General features: G+C 42.9%; 1 protein-coding gene across 1 annotated transcript in view; it reads left to right on the top strand.

Moving 5' to 3' along the window:
- Positions 1–549: 549 nt before the first annotated feature.
- TSPAN4 (tetraspanin 4) overlaps positions 550–9,320 on the top strand; it is a 312,240-nt gene continuing 303,469 nt past the window's right edge. Inside the window, exon 1 of the mRNA XM_027894722.1 lies at positions 550–649. The gene's annotated coding sequence lies outside the window, so the exon portion shown is untranslated. The remainder of the gene's footprint in view (positions 650–9,320) is intronic.

Genomic DNA, 9,320 nt, shown 5'->3' with positions numbered 1-9,320 from the left:
ATGTTTTGACTTCTTCTTTTGTCCCTGCCTGGCTGTCTTGAAGACAGAAGAGGTACATTGAAACTAGCACAGATGGGAGAGATGTCTGCTGAGATCTACCAAAGGTCACACGAAATATGTGGAAGGGAGATATTAGCGCCGTGTTTATACCGTCCCTACCTCCATCTGCAGCTTGAAATGCCACAGGGAAGAGCCACTCTTGGTGTGTCCAATCTTCATAATATAGTCTAGCTTAGTTCTGTCCTGGCTCTTCTTTCTCCTGAAGGCTATGTAAGCACTCATGTTCTCCGTGGGTACATTTAAACAGAAATCTTGGATGTTTCAGTGTTGGCAAGGGCTCCTGAGGAGCTGTGAGTGTTCATGACTGTCCACATGGCTGACAGCAGTAAGAACCTCTGGTTTGAGCTAAAAAGACTGTGTTTTGCACATAATTTCAGTTGAATGAAAAAAACCAACCCCCAAACGTCCAAAAACATAAAAGAGCTGCAGAGACCTTTTGTCTCCTGTGAATACCAGTGAGCCTAGAACCTACTCTAAAGAGCAGGGATTTCAGTGTTACTCCAGAATCACTGCCATAGCTCTCGCTGGTTAGAGAATTCAAAGGCAATGTGCAGCTTGTTACCCAGTCCCTTTGGCTTGCTAAACACAGGTGAGATATCTTGGATTCTTTTTTCTGATGTCATGGGTAGGACCTGCGTAGAGACATTTTTATGCTGTTGTCTTTGTCCAAAAAATTGCTGCCCAGAAAATCAACTTTATGTTTGTTTTTTTTTTGTTGTTGTTGTTGTTGTTGTTGTTGTTGTTGTTGTTGTGGGTTTTTTTGTTTGTTTGTTTGTTTGTTTGTTTTATTTCTTTTGAAACCTTGCACCATAGTAAGAAAATTAATAGTAATGTTCTGTGTGCAGTGCCCTGGATTATTTAAGGTGCTAATGCCCGTTCAAAGCTGTTGGTTAATTGAACATCACAGAGTTATAGGCCTGAGCTGCCAAATATAAACAGGGTAATAGTTTTTATTTATTTCACAAGATGAAATTCTGATCTTTGGTCATGTTTATTGACTGAGTATCTTGAAGCTCAGTATTTTTAACATTTTACAGTAATTTCTTAGCATTATGCTGAGAAAAAGAGGGATAGGTAGAATTCTTAAATATTTCTATATTGTGACCTCATCATCCTTTTGCACCGACTGCATTTGCTTGTTCACCTAATTGTTGTCATCCTTGCACAAAAAGTATGTATTCAGCAGATGTGTAGGCAGTGCTAGATTGTATCAGGTCCACTGCTCTTTGATAGTCTTTATTCTTTAAAATTCGAGACAAGCGGTGCTTTAACCTTTGAATCAAGGAATGGTTTTCTGAACTGCTAGAATGATTTAAGAGTGTGGTGCCCTTTGGCTTCTTGTCAAACTTTGTGCTCTTTAATCTTTTTAGGTGCTTTCTTTCCCTTCTCCAGGAGTTTTGTGAATCTGTCTCTCCTTAGCACTGACATTTGTATAAGTACTGTCCAGCCTCCAACACATGGCCATATCAGCCTAGTACAGGAGAAGAGATCTGTGTCTCCGACTTACAGATGGGAAGTTAAGGCACAAGGGAGATGGATTGAGTTGCCTGTAGCCACACAGGGTTTTTAAAGCACAGATATCCAAGTCCTACACAAAACCCTGAGCCTGATTGCTCAGCTTCAGTGCAGGGAGGTGCTAAGCATTCCCCACTGTGCTTTGCTGAGTTAGGGACTTAAGCTCTTCCTGACATGGTCTGCTTGTCCACACGTACAAGTACTCGCCGAAACTGCTGAGGTTTTGCTGTTAACTGAAGTGTTGGCATCGATACCTCCCAGGACTGCACTCTGATGAACTATTCTGTGTGCTGAGAAAAGGAAGACAAGGAGCAGGCAGGGGAAAAGGCGTTTAAATACAGTATCCTGCATATATAATTTGTTATTTCACTCATGTCTGACAGTTCAAGAGCATACAAAGTACAAATTCACTGGTGTTGGGCTCTTTCCCTAGATGGCCCTTCCGTTAGTGTCGGCTCTGCATTAGTTCATGTTGGGTGAGCTTTGGACCTCCTCTGCAAGGCTCACCGATACAGCTTGGGACCTTTGAGCATAGATGGGGACTATGGGGGGTTTAAGCAAGCACAGATAGAGTGAATATGAAAAGATGCAGCTTTGAATATTCTTAAGATGCTGCTTTGTTGGGATTCAATGAGGGCTTGTTCTTGTTTGGAACAGCTGTAGCCTTGCTCTTAGGAGAGAAGTGAGGCTTCTGCAGTGAATGCCCTTCTGGGAGCAGAGGGGAAGCCTCAGCACTGGCCTAAGTGTCTGCTTCTATGGACTGCCTCTCAGCAGCTATTGCAGCTTTTTCTGTGAACAGTCTTCCCACGGGGAGAAGGACTGGGTGGTGCATACGAACATTTTTTCAAATGAGAACTTAATTAAAAGTGTTTATAAAAAAAAAATCACTGTGACAGTTAATTATTTTTTGCAGTTTTTAACCATGAGTACAGTGTTCAGCACTTTGGCTCTTGTATGCTTTTTACCTTTTTTTTTTTAAGGTTTGGTTGCAGCTGCTGCTGTTTCTTTTTCTTTGTGCTGCTGGGTCCTTGGTTAGCCACGGTGTTTTGTGTGGGCTTAACAATGGTGTGTGTCCCAGGGACCACGTGTTTCAGTTATCTGGTCTGGGCCAATTGAACAGCTGTAGTCCTCTGGCAGGTTGTGTTCCTGAAATGAAAAATATGGTTCTAATTTATTTTTGTTTACTTTAAAGCTTGATTGGCAGTCAACACTGCTTATTTACCACGTTCTAATTATGGGCAGTGGCAAAACTAATTTGCTTGACCTTTAAAAAACCACAAAGTATGGCTTTTTTTAAAAAGGGAAAAAAACTGTTTTGAAATATTTTAGAATACCTTTTGATTGTCTATTTTATATTGCTTTATTTCAGGTTATCAAACTTAAAGATGTTCAGGGAAGCACTTGCCTGCCAAAGGTCAGCCCATCAGCTGGGTTGATGGTGCCTCTGTTAAGATATATTTAAGAAAGGGCAAAAACTGCCACACAGGTAGAGGAGGAGGGGAAAAAAGAGAATGAGAAAGAACAGAGGGAGCACCAAGATCAGGGAAGATGAAGGAGGAGAACGTGCTCCATGATGGAAAGGTATTATTTCCAGCCTCTAGAAGACCCACACAGGAGCAGATGGATGTTCCCAAAGAACTGCTGGCAGAGGAGAGCCCACTCTAGAACAGAGGAAAGGTGTGAGAATGAAGAAGGAGCAGAGAGGAGCTGTTACATAGTGACAGTGTATCTTCATCAGTGACACAGTGGGATCTCAGCATATTTGCAGATGACACACATGAGGGAGGTGGTTCCATTCAGAGGGACCTGTATGAGCTCGAGAAGTGGGCCTGCAAGAACCTATTGAAGTTCAGCCACATGAATTGCAAGGTCTTGCACCTGGGTGGGGGCAATCCCTGATATCAATACAGACTGAAGGGGTTGAAGGCAGCCCTGCGGGGAAGAACTTGGGGGATTGTTGGTGGATGAAAAACTGAACATGAGCCAGCAGTGTGCACTTGCAACGCAGAAAGACAACTGTGTCCTGGTCTGCATCAAAAGCAGCATTGCCAGCAGGATGAGGGAGGTCGTTTTGCCCCTCTGCTCTGGTGAGACAGTAGCTGGAGTGCTGCATCCAGCTCAGGGGTCCTCAGTACATGGACCTGTTGAAGTGGGTCCAGAGGAGGGCCACAAAAATGATCTGAAGGCACCTCTCCTATGAGTAAAGTCTGAGAGAGTTTGGATTGTTCAGCCTGGAGAAATGTTTCTTGGGGTGAGGGGTGGAGTCTTGAGAAAAGCAATGCAGTTGAGCCTGGGAGAGGGGAGAGGAAAGGTGGTATTTTAATGTTTGTGGTTTTGTTTCTCACTATCTGGATCTATTTTACTTGGCAATAAGTAATTTTCGTCAAGTCATGTCTGTTTTACCTGCTTTGCGTGCAACAGTAATTGATAAGCAATCTCCCTGTCTTTATCTCAACCCACAAGCTTTTTCATTGCTTTCTTACTAATTTCCCCCCGTCCTTCTGAGAGGAGACAGTGAGTGAGAGCTTGGGAGGGTGTTTGGCTCTTAGCCAAGGCTCACCCACCACAGCAGGCAAGAGATTTAATATCACACTAAGCAGGTCTCACACTTGAGCACTGCTCTGCACTGCAGCTGTGAGCTGCAGCTGAGGTGGCTCATTTAAGTAAGCAACTGCAGCAACTCGAGGCTCAGTGCTGCCTTCATCACTTCACGTGCTTCCTAAGAAGGTTTTTAGTGAAAGCAGCCTGCTCCTTTGGCCTTCTTCCCCTCCTCACTGCTAACACGAAGTACTCCAACAGTGTCTGTATCTGCTGAGTTTTCCTTGTGATATTCTACCATGTGCATGCAGACATTATATTTCTTGCAGGGATCTTATGCTGGATGCAAATGGGAGACTCATAGATGTTTGCACTTGCCAGTAGGAGAGAGGAGCTTGCTGGCTTAGGTGCAATCAGAAAGGCTGCATCTCTTAACCAGATATTTTGGTAAGGTGCTGTCTTCGATACCAAGGAGGGCAGAAGCTCCCCTGGTTACTTGGAGACAGGAGTTCAGTTCCATACAACATTGCTGATCTCAAGAGATCAAATCAAACTAAATGATGAAGTTCTTAAAAAAAACACAACAACAACAACAAAAACCCCCCAAAACTTAATATATTGGAATTTAATGACTCCTTTGACTTTTATGCTGTATTTGCAGGAGGGAGTGGTCAACGATGTGATTGTGAATGCACATAAAAATGCATTCACCTTCATAGACTTCCCTGTGCACTGTGACAGTGACTCCTTCACTGTTCCTTTTCCACAGCTAAAGTAATCACCACCCACCTTTGTTATGATCCTTTTCCTCTCCAGCCTTAGCACTTTTTCTCCTGTCCAGCCCTTTGGTATGTGGAGTAAAAAACTATGCTGGGGGAAAACTGAGAACAGTACAGAAGTTGCAGAACAAGAAATGAGAGAGCTTGAATGTGATGGGCACAGGTGTGTTTTAAGATGGAGGAAAAGATTTTTGTCAGCCCCTTGTGAAGAAAAAAAATGCCCAAGTTAGGTAATTGGGGAGTATTTTGCTTCAGGGTCCTGCACAGAACTCTGCTTCTGTTAGCAGGCTTAAAAATAATAGAGCTGGAGGAACTACTCACTTCACATCAAGGACTCTTGCAGTGTCCTGCAAATGCTGAATGCTGTGTTCTATGATTTATTTGTGAGAGCTGGTGATGCTGTTACATCATCATATGAGTCATGGTCTGTGTTGTACCTTCCAGCCTTCCAGCTGTGGCCTTGCCCTCAGGAGAAAGTTTTTCTGGTGAATTATATTGATTTTGCAAATATGCACTCAATTAGCAGAGTGTGCTAATTCCAAAAATATGCTGATTTAACTGATTGTGTCCTTGTTGCTAATGCTTACAGTATGGCATTGTGCTAGGAGTTGGGTGACTTTTGTTTGTAGGCTGTAAATCAGGGCCACTGTAGGCTGGATCCTTATTTTCTGTATGTTTAAACAGCTCTGTTGTCCTCATAATAAAGTACTGATTTATTTGGCAGGAAAGACTTCTCTTAGTAGAAGTGGGCTATCTCTATCATCTAATAAACACAAGCAGGCTTAATAGATTTCCAGGAGGAAGTGTTATGATCACCTAGGTTTCCTGGTGAATGTGAGCGGAAGACCCTAATTCAGCAATTCCTGTGTCTAATCTTTAATTTTTGACTTCTGCTAGAGTATGATGTCAGGAACTATACTGCTTTAGTTGAGGATTTGAAGTAACAGGCAAAGTACCACGCAGCTTATTAATTTGTGGCAGTAGTTAATTACTCTTTGTAAAAATTTAATCAGCTTTTCTTCAATTTCCATTTTGCCTGGCTTTAGCTTGAATGGTTCTCAATGTGCCCTTTTTGCTATATTAAGAGTTCCTTTCCATTACTGAATATCATATTCCTGTGTAGGTGATTATACTTGGTAAAATAGGCAGCTTAAAGTTTCCAGTATTCAGGTCCATGTACAGGAGAATGTGTTCCATAGGCTTCCAGTAGGACTAACCGTCATCTGGGTTTTTTTGAAAGATATTTAAAGGTATCTTTTACATCAGAGAACATGTCTTTTGAATTTCCTTCTAGCAGATTTCTGTGCTACTCACCCACTTGGGATGGTTAAGCATGGAAGACCTAGGAAGTGCTGAATGGCTTAAAACCTTCTTGGCAGCCTAGCATTATAGATCTGTGTTTTTTTGTGAGACAAAAATGAAAATGAAATGAAATTTCATCTAAGTAGATAGTATGAGAAGGGGAGAAAGTAAATCTGTTTGGGCTCCACATCCTTATTTTCTGTTCTTTGAGCGTATAAAAGTCAGGCAGCTTGTTAGATAATGCAGCCTTAACACTTGTATAAATAGACATAAAATATTTTGCCTTTTATCACTTTATAAGCATTTTCTTTCCTTGAGACCACATAAATGGTGTTAGTTTCCTTGATGTTCTCCGTTTGCACTCAATGATTTGTGATCTCATAGGGAGTTAATAGTCTGTTGCAGAAGGGCTTATCAAGGTCTTTTGGTTTAACACCTTTACTTTCATAACAAAAAATCAGCAAGTGGAGATGTGCGATTGTTTTGTCAATCTACTCCAAAAGTGGCTGGTCAAGAATGTAGGTGGCCTTTTTAACATTTTGTGCCTGGGGAGCAGAAACTGAACTGGTGAGTCGGGTGACAGTCAGACATTCTGTGCTGTGAAGTCAGTATAGCTGGTGGCGTGTTTGGGGGGGAGCAGAGTGTCCCTCCACACCGTGCAGATGGATAAGGGAGCTTCCAAGTGAGAAGGCTTTTGATTAGACATCAGGCCTTGGCTAGCCCTGGTGGAGCATCTGGGTCTGTGCTGCCATGGTGCTTATGCAATTGGCAACACCATCTCTCCTTGTTTAACAAGCCCCTCGTTGCAGGTGTGTGTCTGGTGCTGCAGGCAGCGTTCCCTCATACAAGGTGTTGTGACACCTCCTAAACATCAGCTCCTTGACTTGGACTCTTGAATAGCTTCTAAATTTGGATGCCACAGGCTTAGATGCCCAAGTCTGGCAGCATCATATGTCTGTTTGTTCCTCAGTTGTTGGGGGTTTGGTAGATGCTGAACTCTGACCACGGCACTTGAAGTGAGCAGATAGTTGCAAGTACCCCAACTGTGTGAAAATTCTCTTGCAAAGTATTGCAGGGCCTAAAACAGTGCCCTAAACACCAGGCATATGTATTTATTCTGTGACTACTGGGGATAAAAAACCACCAATAAAAACTGAGATTTGTAGCTGGTTAAAAGAGAGAAAGAAGATAGCTGTTCAGATAACCAGGTGTACTCAGCAAACTCATTTACTGGGGTTAATTTTGCCTGTAGCCGTGTTCCTCCTGTTGACAAAGTGACAGTCCTGTCACAAGAAACAGTTACTACTGAGTTCTCGGTGTGGGAGCCCAGAGTTAACCAGTTGTATGAGATCAGGAAGGGTAGGAGCAGTTCCAAAATCAGCATTTACAATTCTTAGGTGCCCATGCTCTTCTGGAGTGGCTGCTGTGCTTTTTAATGCTTGGCTGGAGTGGCACATTATAAAGAACATGGAGGTAATTTGTGTGTTTGTGATTCTTTACTTAGTTTGGAATTTTAAAATTCTTTAATGCCTTCAAAATATAAACAGCTGTGCAAGTTGTTGCGTACCACTGAAATTGAACTGTGTCACTCAGTGCATGTGTATATTTTGCTACAGCCCCAAGTGCTGAATCCCATCACGTCAGGGCTCAGTTCATCAAAGTTCATCATCTCATCTGTCTCTAGCTGTATAAAATTAAAGCATCTAGGCCAGAAAGTACTTTAGTCCAGCTATTTTGGGTGTCTGTTTTAGGGTGTATAAGTCACGCTCAGATGAAGTCCGTCTCCACTGGCTGCAGGGTACGTGGAGAACTAGTTTGGATGCTGTATTTGAGTTCAGCCCTGGAGCAGCCCCACAGCCTGGGAGGGCACAGCCTCCTGGTGTCATTTAAGACAGCATTTGTGTGCTCTTGGTGGATGAAGTTTCTGCTCAGAACAGCACTTGGGAACTTCTTTTCCCTCCCCCTGAGCAGATATGATTTCCTGGAATGAGGCCTCCAGCTCTTACCAGATGTCCCCTTCTGGCTCCAGCTGTGTCAGCTAGGATGTCACTACCTGTCACTGTTTTTCAGACCCAGTGACAAGCCCACAGAGATCCGACAGCAGGGCAGTCTGCAGGAAGTCAAATCTTACTATTTTTTTTGTAAATAATTTGCGGGTTTTGGTTTGATCTGTCCTGATGGATTTTAACCAAAGCAGACCCAGCAGCACTTGCACTAACGCCTCCACCAGCAGAGTGATGGCAGCAAACATTGGACAATAACTTCAGTGGCACTGCAGAGTGTAAAAGCAATGTCTGTCTTCAGTGTCAACAGAGGAGATGAGGAGTCTCAGCTTGGGTTCCATCCCCTGGACTGTGCTGTTCTCTAGTTTCAGTCTCATCTAAAGCCTCCAGGGATATTCAAACAGTGTTGTCTCTCAGCTGTGTATGTGTGATAGAGTGTTGAACTTGGTATGTTCTGCCAAGCTAAGATGAATCATCTTAGGGAATGTGGTGTGCTTTGGGGGCAGGTGTAACAGATACCAAGGAACACTTCAGGCAGGATAGCACCGAGGAGGACTGTGTCTCTCAGATGTAGTGAGCACAGAGAGATAGCAAAAAGTTGGTTGTACCAGGGGAATTTGTGAGAACAAACCACAAGTTGGCTGTAGGTGTTAGCAAATGATTTCTGTGCTTGCACATGCTCCTGTAGAGTCATTTTGTTTCCTCAGGCTTTACAGTCACAGATGTGGTGAAGCTATAAATGCTCTAATCTCTCTCTTTCTTAATTCAGAATTTGGACTCTTCCCCGCTCCATTAAATCCCACATTTAACTTTATTTTGAAGAGTTTTAGTCATAGGAACGGTGTTGGGGACAGAAATGGTACATTTAGTTCTGTTGAATGGATAGGGCATTAGATTGACAGTCTCTGTCAGTGTTTAATTGCAGATTAATGGGATGTAATATGTCATTATGGCAGCTCAGTAGCACAAGTTTTGGAGCTGCACACAAAGTCGAGACTTAATTTCTTGTTAGAGTGGGCTACTCTGACCTGCCTTGCACAATTTTCTCTCTGATCTCTTGTGGTAGAGAATAGGAATGTTTACAGTTCAAGGACTTAATGACCCCAGGAATATGAGGCAAGAC

Source organism: Empidonax traillii, unplaced genomic scaffold, assembly GCF_003031625.1.
Source record: "Empidonax traillii isolate 1590-97213 ecotype Southwest subspecies unplaced genomic scaffold, ASM303162v1 scaffold440:size489645, whole genome shotgun sequence".
Taxonomy (NCBI): Eukaryota; Metazoa; Chordata; class Aves; order Passeriformes; family Tyrannidae; genus Empidonax; species Empidonax traillii.
Note: the sequence above shows the minus strand (reverse complement) of the source record. Positions and strands in the feature narration are given on the sequence as shown.